General features: G+C 40.6%; 4 non-coding genes across 4 annotated transcripts; all 4 read left to right on the top strand.

Moving 5' to 3' along the window:
• The first annotated feature begins 10,593 nt into the window (after nt 1–10,593).
• On the top strand, nt 10,594–10,757 carry LOC135009293 (U1 spliceosomal RNA). The gene has a single exon (XR_010208851.1). It is a non-coding gene; the product is annotated as a U1 spliceosomal RNA (small nuclear RNA).
• Nucleotides 10,758–10,909: 152 nt separating this feature from the next.
• On the top strand, nt 10,910–11,072 carry LOC135009175 (U1 spliceosomal RNA). The gene has a single exon (XR_010208757.1). It is a non-coding gene; the product is annotated as a U1 spliceosomal RNA (small nuclear RNA).
• A 674-nt stretch (nt 11,073–11,746) lies between these two features.
• LOC135009038 (U1 spliceosomal RNA) lies at nt 11,747–11,910 on the top strand. The gene has a single exon (XR_010208628.1). It is a non-coding gene; the product is annotated as a U1 spliceosomal RNA (small nuclear RNA).
• Nucleotides 11,911–12,060: 150 nt separating this feature from the next.
• Nucleotides 12,061–12,224, top strand: LOC135009102 (U1 spliceosomal RNA). The gene has a single exon (XR_010208689.1). It is a non-coding gene; the product is annotated as a U1 spliceosomal RNA (small nuclear RNA).
• Nucleotides 12,225–14,877: the final 2,653 nt, after the last annotated feature.

Below are 14,877 nucleotides of genomic sequence, written 5' to 3'. Positions count from 1 at the left end.
TTTACGTAGATATTGAAATGAGGATGCATCTTGCTGCCTTTCCAATGAAGCAAGTTTAATTTAGTAATAGGTGAAAAACCATCCCTACAAAGATGTTAATCAGATACTTGGCTTTGTGGACACTTTTCAGAGAACAAATTTGTTATCATAAAAATAAAGCCAGAAAATGAAGAGCTGTTTAATCACTCAATTGGATTTTTCTGCCAGCATTTTTCTTTTTCTCTGCAACCCACTGCTAAATTGTGCTTCCTAGCTGATTTTTTATAAAATCACTTAATCAAATCTAACTCTGATTACATCAGAGAAGGCCAGGTACCCTACACCATAAGAGGGGGTTTGCAATTTTGACTTGTCTACTTAAATATCACCAAAATCTGATCACAAGGTCAATTACGTCCCTGGGTGGGATTGAACCACCAACCTTTTGACTAATAGCTGAACACACTAACCGATTGCGCCACAGAGACACTTTGCAAAAAGTCCATACTGACAAAGACTAATAAGCATTCATCTAGAACGTTTCCTAGAAAAACTTTAAAAAGTCAATAATCTGGAGAGTTTTTGTAAGATGTTTCTTCCAGCAACCAATGAAGAAACACATTGGTACTTTCGCATGATGAGTGAGTGCTTCAGGATCTCTTGCACTTACATGTGCAGCAGAGTACTGCAATGGAAGCATGCTGGGCCCATAACCCAGAGGTAGGCAGATTGAAACTATCCTTTGCTATATGCATTTTTTTTTTGTTCATTAAAGTAATCCAAAACTGGGATTGATATTTTAGCTTTTATTTTTACTTAAAGTACAATAACTTTTACCATTTTAATTTGTTTTAATAGTATATTGACAGTATTGTTTTCTTTCAAAAATCCACTTAATTTTCTTTACACTATTATTAAAATGGTAATTGACAAAAACAAACTACATTGTCACCAGAAGAGCAATACAAAATGTACAAGTGATATATTAAAATCATCTTTCCAGCTTGAATTTCAATGATGCATTGGGGCAACGATTTTGTGAGAAACATCTTCACCCTTAAATAAAGATTTTCTTAATTCCTTACCTGTGTGCTAATTAGATATCACCTTGTTTTCACATTAAACAGACTTCCACATGAGAAAGCAGCAAGGATGCAGTGGCGTTAATGTTTCCTGGTGTCAACCTGTATTATTTCAGTAGATATTGAAATGAGGATGCATCTTGCTGCCTTTCCAATGAAGCAAGTTTAATTTAGTAATAGGTGAAAAACCATCCCTACAAATATGTTAATCAGATACTTGGCTTTGTGGACACTTTTCAGAGAACAAATTAGTTAGCATAAAAATAAAGCCAGAAAATGAAGAGCTGTTTAATCACTCAATTGGATTTTTCTGCCAGCATATTTCTTTTTCTCTGCAACCCACTGCTAAATTGTGCTTCCTAGCTGTTTTTATAAAATCACTGAATCAAATCTAACTCTGATTACATCAGAGAAGGCCAGGTACCCTACACCATAACAGGGGGTTTGAAATTTTGACTTGTCTACTTAAAGATCACCAAAATCTGATAACAAGGTCAATTAAGTCCCTGGGTGGGATTGAACCACCAACCTTTTGGTTAATAGCCTTACACACTAACTGATTGCGCCACAGCGACACTTTGCAAAAGTACATACTGACAAAGGCTAATTAGCATTCATCTAGAACGATTCCTAGAAACATTTTAAAAAGTCAATAATGTGGAGAGTTTTTGTAAGATGTTTCTTCCATCAACCAATGAAGAAACACATTGGTACTTTCCCATGACGAGTGAGTGCTTCAGGATCTCTTGCACTTACATGTGCAGCAGAGTACTGTAATGGAAGCATGCTGGGTCCATAACCCAGAGGTAGGCAGATTGAAACTATCCTCTGCTATATGCATTTTGTTTTGTTAATTAAATTAATCCAAAACTGGGATTGATATTTTTGCTCTTTTATTTTTACTTAAAGTACAATAACTTTTACCATTTTAATTTGTTTTAATAGTATATTGACAGTATTGTTTTCTTTCAAAAATCCAATTAATTTTCTTTACCCGATTATTAAAATGGTAATTGACAAAAACAAACTACATTGTCACCAGAAGAGCAATACAAAATGTACAAGTGATATATTAAAATCATCTTTCCAGCTTGAATTTCAATGATGCATTGGGGCAACGATTTTGTGAGAAACATCTTCACCCTTAAATAAAGATTTTCTTAATTCCTTACCTGTGTGCTAATTAGATATCACCTTGTTTTCACATTAAACAGACTTCCACATGAGAAAACAGCAAAGATGCAGTGGCGTTAATGTTTCCTGGTGTCAACCTGTATTATTTCCGTAGATATTGAAATGAGGATGCATCTTGCTGCCTTTCCAATGAAGCAAGTTTAATTTAGTAATAGGTGAAAAAACATCCCTACAAAGATGTTAATCAGATACTTGGCTTTGTGGACACTTTTCAGAGAACAAATTTGTTATCATAAAAATAAACCCAGAAAATGAAGAGCTGTTTAATCACTCAATTGGATTTTTCTGCCAGCATTTTTCTTTTTCTCTGCAACCCACTGCTAAATTGTGCTTCCTAGCTGTTTTTTTTATAAAATCACTAAATCAAATTTAACTCTGATTACATCAGAGAAGGCCAGGTACCCTACACCATAAGAGGGGGTTTGCAATTTTGACTTGTCTACTTAAATATCACCAAAATCTGATTACAAGGTCAATTACGTCCCTGGGTGGGATTGAACCACCAACCTTTTGATTAATAGCTGAACACACTAACCGATTGCGCCACAGAGACACTTTGCAAAAAGTACATACTGACAAAGATTAATAAGCATTCATCTAGAACGTTTCCTAGAAAAACTTTAAAAAGTCAATAATCTGGAGAGTTTTTGTAAGATGTTTCTTCCAGCAACCAATGAAGAAACACATTGGTACTTTCGCATGATGAGTGAGTGCTTCAGGATCTCTTGCACTTACATGTGCAGCAGAGTACTGCAATGGAAGCATGCTGGGCCCATAACCCAGAGGTAGGCAGATTGAAACTATCCTTTGCTATATGCATTTTTTTTTGTTCATTAAAGTAATCCAAAACTGGGATTGATATTTTAGCTTTTATTTTTACTTAAAGTACAATAACTTTTACCATTTTAATTTGTTTTAGTGCAAAAGGCATATCAGCAGTCAGCACTAACTGGTGACATGCCATTTGTACAAGTAAGCCATGTGTGACTAATATATAAACATACTTTATTAAATAACACCTCAAACTATCATACCCTGGATTCAAACCTATAACCTGTTGAATTCTAATCAAACACCCTACCCATGGAGCTACTTGATCCTGCATCTTTTCTAACCTCCAAAAACAGATTCAGTTGCATTTTCCAGCGTGTTTTGTTTGCGCCTTTGCAAATGTCTTACATCGACAAACTTATTTAGTACTATTTTGCAAATAGGGTTACATTGTCGCAACATTGTGTTCCCTAATTGCTTGATTTTTTAAATGCAACAATTGATAAAGACACCTGATAATTGCTCTGTGGAGTCTTATTTTGTGTTTTGTGTTTAGTCTTTAGATCTGAATTTGAATGTACTTGTGAACTAACTTAATTTCCTACTTCTAAATTCATTCCTAAATTCACTACTTACATGAATCCTGTAGTTGGGCATTTTGGGACTTCGATTGTGGGCATTGTTTTGTGTCCAGACCAGCAGCAGGTGGTGTGCATTTGCTGGAAAGGCATCGAAGACCTCCGATATGCTGCATCTCCTGATGTGTGTCTCCCTCAAGTGGCTGTCAGCAAATGCCTGCTAGACACCCCATTCCAAGCTGATTGAGACATCATGGAACATGCATCATAGAACAGGCATGCTAAAACATGGGTCTTCAACCTGCGACCCTCCAGCTGCTGTGGAACTACACATCCCAGCATGCCCTGCCTCAGTTTTAGCATACCTTAATAGCAAAACTGTGGCAGGGCATGCTGGGATGTGTAGTTTCACAGCAGCTGGAGGGCCACAGGATGAAGACCCATGTGCTAGAGCCAAGCCGCAGGTACATTGAATGCTAGCAAGCTGAATATTTAAATCCTTTTTGTTCCGCAGCATTCCAATGCGGAAGATTCCATGGAACCAGAGATCCTTCCATTGAGAAGGACATGCTGCCTGGATGACTACACTGTGCAAATTAAATCACGGAGCCAGTTGGCTTGTGGGTGGCTCTGGTGACTGGGTGGTTGGGTGGGTGGTGTGTCGGAAGTGGAGCGCATGCAAATGATTGTGTATCATCCAGCTAGTGAGAGAGAAAACTCATGCAGGAGTGTGCCTGCTTGTCAGTGGGTTATGCACCTTGCCAGACGTTAAATCTACATAGAGCAGCTGGAGGGGACAAGAGCAGGTTTGCAAAATATAGATAGAAGAGCATATATGCTGGCGCATTCTCCATGATTGTGTCAGCTTATGTTTTGGTGCACTGCACTTTCCTCCACTAAGTTTTAGCCATTTTTGTTAAGCTCAAGTGTAGTTGCTTCTCGGCCTTTTGGCTGTGATCTTGTATCGTGGTTGAAGGGTCTGCTGGAGGGAGGGATTGTTTTCTTCATTGGCGAAAGACCAAAGATATTCCAGGATGGAAGGCTTGGGAACACTATCTGTTTTTCAGTTGTGGAAGAGCACAGAGGTCGGATTGGACTACATTCTATAGTAAAGGATATCTTTCTATTTATTGACCCTCCCCTTATATGTGTCTGTGTTACAATAAAGCTTCGGTTTTGTGAATCCCTCACCCTCTTACACTCCACACCCATAGCCTTATTAACTGTTGTATTATTGTATAGTTTAAATGTATAGTGCAGTTCATGATTTATAGTGTAGGCTGGCCTGTGCTGTAGTTCTGGAACTGTACTATACCGTCAGCATTTGTATTGTGTTTTGGCTGTGCTGCAACACTGTACTTATGTGTGTAATGTTTATGTATGTTTTTTTAATGTCAATAAAAACTGCTTTTTCAAGCCAATATCTGAAAACAATCAATGTTTATCTTTGATGGCAATAAAAGTGGTATGATATTTGATGCTTTTGAAAGGCAATATCTGATATGTCCCCTATCTGGGAACCATATATTAAATGGCTTTTCAGAAAAGGGAGATGGGAGAAGAGCTTTCAGTACTTGTAGGACCGATGCACATAAAGAAGCAAAAAAACATACATAAACATTACACACATAAGTACCGCGTTGCGGCAATGCCAAAACACAATAGAAATGCTGACGGTATAGTACAGTTCAAGAACTACAGCACAGGCCAGCCTACACTATAAATCATGAACTGCACTATACATTTAAACTGTACAATAATACAACAGTTAATAAGGCTATGGGTGTGGAGTGTAAGAGGGTGAGGGAATCACAAGCCCGAAGCTTTATTGAAAGACTGACACATATAAGGGGAGGATTAATAAATAGAAAGACATCCTTTACTATAGAATGTAGTCCAATCCGGTCTTTCAACTCTTCCACAATTGAAAAACGGATAGTGTTCCCAAGCCTTCCATCCTGGAATATCTTTGGTCTTTCGCCAATGAAGAAAGCAATCCCTCCCTCCAGCAGACCCTTCAACCACAATACAAGATCACAGCCAAAAGGCCGAGAAGCAACTACACTTGAGCTTAACAAAAATGGCTAAAACTTAGTGGAGGAAAGTGCAGTGCACCAAAACATAAGCTGACACAATCATGGAGAATGCGCCAGCATATATGCTCTTCTATCTATATTTTGCAAACCTGCTCTTGTCCCCTCCAGCTGCTCTATGTAGATTTAACGTCTGGCAAGGTGCATAACCCACTGACAAGCAGGCACACTCCTGCATGAGTTTTCACTCTCACTAGCTGGATGATACACAATCATTTGCATGTGCTCCACCTCCGACACACCACCCACCCAACCACCCAGTCACCAGAGCCACCCACAAACCAACTGGCTCCGTGATTTAATTTGCACAGTGTAGTCATCCAGGCAGCATGTCCTTCTCAATGGAAGGATCTCTGGTTCCATGGAATCTTCCGCATTGGAATGCTGCGGAACAAAAAGGATTTAAATATTCAGCTTGCTAGCATTCAATGTACCTGCGGCTTGGCTCTAGCACATGGGTCTTCATCCTGTGGCCCTCCAGCTGCTGTGAAACTACACATCCCAGCATGCCCTGCCACAGTTTTGCTATAAGGTATGCTAAAACTGAGGCAGGGCATGCTGGGATGTGTAGTTCCACAGCAGCTGGAGGGTCGCAGGTTGAAGACCCATGTTTTAGCATGCCTGTTCTATGATGCATGTTCCGTGATGTCACAATCAGCTTGGAATGGGGTGTCTAGCAGGCATTTGCTGACAGCCACTTGAGGGAGACACACATCAGGAGATGCAGCATATCGGAGGTCTTCGATGCCTTTCCAGCAAATGCACACCACCTGCTGCTGGTCTGGACACAAAACAATGCCCACAATCGAAGTCCCAAAATGCCCAACTACAGGATTCATGTAAGTAGTGAATTTAGGAATGAATTTAGAAGTAGGAAATTAAGTTAGTTCACAAGTACATTCAAATTCAGATCTAAAGTCTAGGTAGGCCTCACGTCCTGGCAGCCGCCAGCATTTAAAAATGCCTTGATTAGAGGTACGGAATTAAATGTAGATAAGAAGTAGACACAAAATAAGACTCCGCAGAGCAGTTATCAGGTGTTTTTATCAATTGTTGCATTTAAAAAATCAAGCAATTAGGGAACACAATGTTGCAACAATGTAACCCTATTTGCAAAATAGTACTAAATAAGTTTGTCGATGTAAGACATTTGCAAAGGCGCATCCAAAACACGCTGGAAAATGCAACTGAATCTGTTTTTGGAGGCTAGAATAGGAAATGTGCATCGGTCCTACAAGTACTGAAAGCTCTTCTCCCATCTCCCTTTTCTGAAAAGCCATTTAATATATGGTTACCAGATAGGGGACATATCAGATATTGCCTTTCAAAAGCAGCAAATATCATACCACTTCTATTGCCATCAAAGATAAACATTGATTGTTTTCAGATATTGGATTGAAAAAGCAGTCTTTATTGACATAAAGAAGCAAAAAAACATACATAAACATTACACACATAAGTACTGTGTTGCAGCACAGCCAAAACACAATACAAATGCTGTCGGTATAGTACAGTTCAAGAACTACAGCACAGGTCAGCCTACACTATAAATCATGAACTGCACTATACATTTAAACAATACAATAGTTAATAAGGCTATGGGTGTGGAGTGTAAGAGGGTGACGGAATCACAAGCCCAAAGCTTTATTGAAAGACAGACACATATAAAGGGAGGATTAATAAATACAAAGATACCCTTTACTATAGAATGTAGTCCAATCCGGTCTTTCAACTCTTCCACAACTGAAAAACGGATAGTGTTCCCAAGCCTTCCATCCTGGAATATCTTCAGTCTCTCGCCAATGAAGAAAACAATCCCTCCAGCAGACTCTTCAACCACAATACAATATCACAGCCAAAAGAGCGAGAAGCAACTACACTTGCGTTTAAACAAAATGGCTAAAACTTAGTGGAGGAAAGTGCAGTGCACCAAAACATAAGCTGACACAATCATGGAGAATGCGCCAGCATATATGCTCTTCTGTCTATATTTTCCAAACCTGCTCTTGTCCCCTCCAGTTGCTCCATGTAGATTTGACGTCTGGCAAGGTGCATAACTCACTGACAAGCAGGCACACTCCTACATGAGTTTTCTCTCTCACTAGCTGGATGATACACATTCATTTGCATGTGCTCCACCTCCGACACACCGCCCACCCAACCACCCAGTCACCAGAGCCACCCACAAGCCAACTGGCTCCGTGATTTAATTTGCACAGTGCAGTCATCCAGGCAGCATGTCCTTCTCAATGGAATAATCTCTGGTTCCATGGAATCTTCCGCATTGGAATGCTGCGGAACAAAAAGGATTTAAACATTCAGCTTGCTAGCATTCAATGTACCTGCGGTTTGGTTCTAGCACATGGGTCTTCATCCTGTGGCCCTCCAGCTGCTGTGAAACTACACATCCCAGCATGCCCTTTCACAGTTTTGCTTTTAAGGTATGCTAAAACTGAGGCAGGGCATGCTGGGATATGTAGTTCCACAGCAGCTGGAGGGTCGCAGGTTGAAGACCCATGTTCTAGCATGCCTGTTCTATGATGCATGTTCCGTGATGTCACAATCAGCTTGGAATGGGGTGTCTAGCATGCATTTGCTGACAGCCACTTGAGGCAGACACACATCAGGAGATGCAGCATATCGGAGGTCTTCGATGCCTTTCCAGCAAATGCACACCACCAGCTGCTGGTCTGGACACAAAACAATGCCCACAATTGAAGGCTCAAAATGCCCAACTACAGGATTAATGTAAGTAGTGAATTTAGGAATGAATTTAGAAGTAGGAAATTAAGTTAGTTCACAAGTACATTCAAATTCAGATCTAAAGACTAGGTAGGCCTCACGTCCTGGCAGCACCCAGCATTTAAAAATGCCTTGATTATAGGTAGGGAATTAAATGTAGATAAGAAGTAGACACAAAAGAAGACTCCACAGAGCAATTATCAGGTGTCTTTATCAATTTTTGCATTTAAAAAATCAAGCAATTAGGGAACACAATGTTGCGACAATGTAACCCTATTTGCAAAATAGTACTAAATAAGTTTGTCGATGTAAGACATTTGCAAAGGCGCAAACAAAACACGCTGGAAAATGCAACTGAATCTGTTTTTGGAGGTTAGAATAGATGCAGGATCAAGTAGCTCAATGGGTAGGGTGTTTGATTAGAATTTAACAGGTTTTAGGTTTGAATCCTGGGTATGATAGTTTGAGGTGTTATTTAATAAAGTATGTTTATATATTAGTCACACATGGCTTACTTGTACAAATGGCATGTCACCAGTTAGTGCTGACTGCTGATATGCCATTTACACAAACATGCCATGTGTGACTGTATATGCATTTAAGGAGGGCACCCCTGCAATACCACAAACCATTGAGTGTCAAGTATACTAGATATATCTTCATATCTCATGTGCTTTCTCTGAGACCAATCTTGTTATGCCCCTTCCCCACAAGGCATGCGCCTTTTGTCCATATTGCAAAAATGGGGGGGAGGGCATATAATTCTCTGTCACAGGGCACCAAAAAGTCTAGTTATGGCTCTGGTATGCATTATGTAATCTGGCAGACCATCTCTCCAACACTGGCTGGTTGGAATAGAAATCCGGTTATCTATGTGAGCAAATGACCATCAACGATTTACTCTCAAACACTAAAAAATGGACAAAAATGGTCCCCTAAACAAATTGGTTAAATTTTGGGTTTAACCAATTTGTGTAATGACCATTTTTGACCACTTTTCTAGTGTTTGGGAGCAAATGGTTAATTGACATTTGCTCCTATACATTACCAGATTTTCATTCCAACCATCCAGACTGGATAGATAGCCTGACAGATAATTGTGTAGTGTACGCCCAGGATAACTGTTAGTCATGCTTTATTTTATGGCGGCACATAAATGGGTGGACAGATCCAGGGCAAGCACTGCCCACTCATGCATAGTTGTCAACTGATGTGAAGTTCCAGGGGGCAATCTCAGTTATAAAGGGAAGTATCTGGAAATTGTCCCTAGTTAAAAAAAAAAAAAAAATTTGATCAACTCCATTTATTTAGTATGATATCCCAGGTGATAGGATGCCGGCAGTCAGAACAACATACTTTATTAAATAACACATCTCAAACTACCATACCCAGGATTCAAACCTATAACCTGTTGAATTCTAATCAAACACCCTACCTATTGAGCTATTTGATCCTGCATAAAAATTGTGAACATTATATGAAGCTATTGGTACTTTGCAAAAAAAAAGAATCAGCATTACAACGCAGCAGATCCATGCAGTTTGCAGCCACACACTACATGTATCTGCTCAGCCACAATGCTGATTATTTCTTCACAAAGTACAAGGTGAGCTCCAAACAGAATTCTCTAGCTTAGAATTATACCTTTCTTTGCCAAACCTAGAAGTCGGGCCCCCCACCCTGGGATCCCCCAGAGGGAGGCCTGCACCGTCATGCGGCAGGCTTGTCCGTTTTGGAAGCAGGCTGATGGGCAGCCCAGGATTGCTTCAGTCTGGGCTTGGCAGGTCTGGAAACATGAGCTTGCTTTGGGTATGCCTGACCTTGGGTACGCTTTACCTGGAGGATGAAAGGGCCAAGAAAAGTACTTTTAGCCTTCTGCGTGGTAGGAGTCATACTAGGTAGGCAAGCTGTTTTAGCAGTAGCCAGATCAGCTACAATCTTATTGAGGTCTTCTCCAAAAGGAGATTCAACTGAGGCAGCACAAGGGAACTCTCATCTGGGGACAACAACTGCAGGGAGAACACATATTTTCAGATGAACATGGTAGGGCAGAAGGCTGCCTAATACTGAAGCACCCCCAAACAACAAATCAAATGCAACTTACTTGACAGAGATGTGCCTGAGCAACGGCCCTCCCCAGCCCTATCCCAAATCATACTTATTTTGCATAGGAGATACCATGGTCATGAAGATTGTTCTCCCAGGGTTAGGTTCATTCATTGCATTCTGGGTATGCTGACCCCTGTGATTTCCCCAAATGTGGGAAACTCGACTGCATTATTTGTGGTAGTGGGGGACTGTATTTGTGCTTTCCTCTGGTCAGCTCTGGTAAAATTCAGATTTCTTTGTCTCAGATCTTCCTCTAGCCTTGTTCTTCTTTCGAGAGTTCCCTTGTGCTGCCTCAGTTGGATCTCCTTCACTTGACAGGGGGGTGCCCGAGCAGCGACCCTCCCCAGCTCTAGCCCAACTCCTACTTACCTGCCAGGTGAGATACTATGATCATGAAGTTGCTTCTCCCAGGGCAAGGCTCACCCATTGCACTCTGGGTGTGCTGCCCCTGCGATTTCCCCAAATGTGGGAAACTTGACTGCATAATTTGAGTTTTCCCTGGTCGGCTCTCATGTAATTCAGATCTCTTTGTCTCAGGTCTCTCTCCAGCCTAGTTTGCTGTCTGGTTCCACTTCTTTTTTCTTGAGCCCCTCCCTTCTATACCCTTGTGCACTATCCTGACTTCTCCTCCCGTCTGCTTACTTTGTGCCTCCCAATGCACAATGCAAACTACGGGTAGTGCTGCAGGGCCCACACCCTTTTACTTGCTTTACAGAGCAGCTCTGGAGCTGTTACAGTGCCCAGCTGCTGCAAGAAATCAGCTTGAATGCTTCAGGGGCTGGGGAATGGCCAACATGAGCCCCACACCGAAGGAGGGTGGGGGTGCTTAATGCGAACTAGGGGTCATCCAAGCACCACAAAAGGCCTCCATGCCCTGCACGCTCCTTTTCTCTTTTCATATGCAGACAAGGGTTGAAGCCAACTTTGACCCACTGCTTGGATGACATCACCATATTCAAATCCATCTGCTGCAGGCCATCCCCCAGGAATGCTTGCACTAGTTGTTGCATTTGGTTTGTTGTTTGGGGGTGCTTCAGTATTAGGCAGCCTTCTGCCACCCCATGTTCATCTGAAAATATGTGTTCTCCCTGCAGTTGTTGTCCCCAGATGAGAGTTCCCTTGTGCTGCCTCAGTTGAATCTCCTTTACTTGACAGAGATGTGCCTCAGCAGCGGCCCTCCCCAGCCCTATCCCAAATCATACTTATTTTGCATAGGAGATACTATTGTCATGAAGATTGTTTTCCCAGGGTGAGGTTCATTCATTGCATTCTGGGTATGCTGACCCCTGTGATTTCCCCAAATGTGGGAAACTCGACTGCATTATTTGTGGTAGTGGTGGACTGTGTTTGTGCTTTCCTCTGGTCAGCTCTGGTAAAGTCAGATTTCTTTGTCTCAGATCTTCCTCTAGCCTTGTTCTTCTTTTGAGAGTTCCCTTGTGCTGCCTCAGTTGGATCTCCTTCACTTGAAAGGTAGTGCCCGAGCAGCGACCCTCCCCAGCTCTAGCCCAACTCCTACTAACCTGCCAGGTGAGATACTATGATCATGAAGGTGCTTCTCCCAGGGCAAGGCTCACCCATTGCACTCTGGGTGTGCTGCCCCTTGCGATTTCCCCAAATGTGGGAAACTTGACTGCATAATTTGTGTTTCCCCTGGACGGCTCTCGTATAATTCAGATCTCTTTGTCTCAGGTCTCTCTCCAGCCTAGTATGCTGTCTGTTTCCACTTCTCTTTTCTTGAGCCCCTCCCTTCTATAACCTTGTGCACTATCCTGACTTCTCCTCCCGTCTGCTTACTTTGTGCCTTCCAATGCACAATGCAAACTACAGGTAGTGCTGCAGGGCCCACACCCTTTTACTTGCCTTACAGAGCAGCTCTGGAGCTGTTACAGTACCCAGCTGCTGCAAGAAATCAGCTTGAATGCTTCAGGGGCTGGGGCATGGCCAACATGAGCCCCACACCGAAGGAGGGTGGGGGTGTTTAATGCGAACTAGGGGTCATCCAAGCGTCGCAAAAGGCCGCCATGCCCTGCATATCCCTTTTCTCTTTTCATAAGCAGACGAGGGTTGAAGCCAACTTTGACCCACTGCTTGGATGACATCACTTGCTGCCTTTCCAATGAAGCAAGTTTAATTTAGTAATAGGTGAAAAACCATCCCTACAAAGGTGTTAATCAGATACTTGGCTTTGTGGACACTTTTCAGAGAACAAATTAGTTAGCATAAAAATAAAGCCAGAAAATGAAGAGCTGTTTAATCACTCAATTGGATTTTTCTGCAAGCGTATTTCTTTTTCTCTGCAACCCACTGCTAAGTTGTGCTTCCTAGCTGTTCTTTTATAAAATCACTTAATCAAATCTAACTCTGATTACATCAGAGAAGGCCAGGTACCCTACACCATAAGAGGGGGTTTGAAATTTTAACTTGTCTACTTAAAGATCACCAAAATCTGATGACAAGGTCAATAACATCCCTGGGTGGGATTGAACCACCAACCCTTTGGTTAATAACCAAACACACTAACCGATTGCACCACCGAGACACTTTGCAAAAGTACATACTGACAAAGGTTAATAAGCATTCATCTAGAACGTTTCCTAGAAAACTTTAAAAAGTCAATAATCTGGAGAGTTTTTGTAAGATGTTTCTTCCATCAACCAATGAAGAAACGCATTGGTACTTTCCCATGATGAGTGAGTGCTTCAGGATCTCTTGCACTTACATGTGCAGCAGAGTACTGCAATGGAAGCATGCTGGGCCCCTTAACCCAGAGGTAGGCAGATTGAAACTATCCTCTGCTATATGCATTTTTTTTTTTGTTAATTAAAGTAATCCAAAACTGGGATTGATATTTTTGCTCTTTTATTTTTACTTAAAGTACAATAACTTTTACCATTTTAATTTGTTTTAATAGTATATTGACAGTATTGTTTTCTTTCAAAAATCCACTTAATTTTCTTTACCCTATTATTAAAATGGTAATTGACAAAAACAAACTACATTGTCACCAGAAGAGCAATACAAAATGTACAAGTGATATATTAAAATCATCTTTCCAGCTTGAATTTCAATGATGCATTGGGGCAACGATTTTGTGAGAAACATCTTCACCCTTAAATAAAGATTTTCTTAATTCCTTACCTGTGTGCTAATTAGATATCACCTTGTTTTCACATTAAACAGACTTCCACATGAGAAAGCAGCAAGGTTGCAGTGGCGTTAATGTTTCCTGGTGTCAACCTGTATTATTTCAGTAGATATTGAAATGAGGATGCATCTTGCTGCCTTTCCAATGAAGCAAGTTTAATTTAGTAATAGGTGAAAAACCATCCCTACAAAGATGTTAATCAGATACTTGGCTTTGTGGACACTTTTCAGAGAACAAATTTGTTAGCATAAAAATAAAGCCAGAAAATGAAGAGCTGTTTAATCACTCAATTTGATTTTTTTGCCAGCATATTTCTTTTTCTCTGCAAACCACTGCTAAATTGTGCTTCCTAGCTGTTTTTATAAAATCACTGAATCAAATCTAACTCTGATTACATCAGAGAAGGCCAGGTACCCTACACCATAACAGGGGTTTTTGAAATTTTGACTTGTCTACTTAAAGATCACCAAAATCTGATAACAAGGTCAATTACATCCCTGGGTGGGATTGAACCACCAACCTTTTGGTTAATAGCTGTACACACTAACTGATTGCGCCACAGCGACACTTTGCAAAAGTACATACTGACAAAGGCTAATAAGCATTCATCTAGAACGTTTCCTAGAAAAACTTTAAATAGTCAATAATCTGGAGAGTTTTTGTAAGATGTTTCTTCCATCAACCAATGAAGAAACACATTGGTACTTTCCCATGATGAGTGAGTGCTTCAGGATCTCTTGCAATTACATGTGCAGCAGAGTACTGTAATGGAAGCATGCTGGGTCCATAGCCCAGAGGTAGGCAGATTGAAACTATCCTCTGCTATATGCGTTTTTTTTTTGTTAATTAAAGTAATCCAAAACTGGGATTGATATTTTTGCTCTTTTATTTTTACTTAAAGTACAATAACTTTTACCATTTTCATTTGTTTTAATAGTATATTGACAGTATTGTTTTCTTTCAAAAATCCACTTAATTTTCTTTACCCGATTATTAAAATGGTAATTGACAAAAACAAACTACATTGTCACCAGAAGAGCAATACAAAATGTACAAGTGATATATTAAAATCATCTTTCCAGCTTGAATTTCAATGATGCATTGGGGCAACGATTTTGTGAGAAACATCTTCACCCTTAAATAAATATTTTCTTAATTCCTTACCTGTGTGCTAATTAGATATC

The sequence above is a fragment of the Pseudophryne corroboree genome, unplaced genomic scaffold (genome assembly GCF_028390025.1).
Source record: "Pseudophryne corroboree isolate aPseCor3 unplaced genomic scaffold, aPseCor3.hap2 scaffold_225, whole genome shotgun sequence".
Classification (NCBI taxonomy): Eukaryota; Metazoa; Chordata; class Amphibia; order Anura; family Myobatrachidae; genus Pseudophryne; species Pseudophryne corroboree.
Note: the sequence above shows the minus strand (reverse complement) of the source record. Positions and strands in the feature narration are given on the sequence as shown.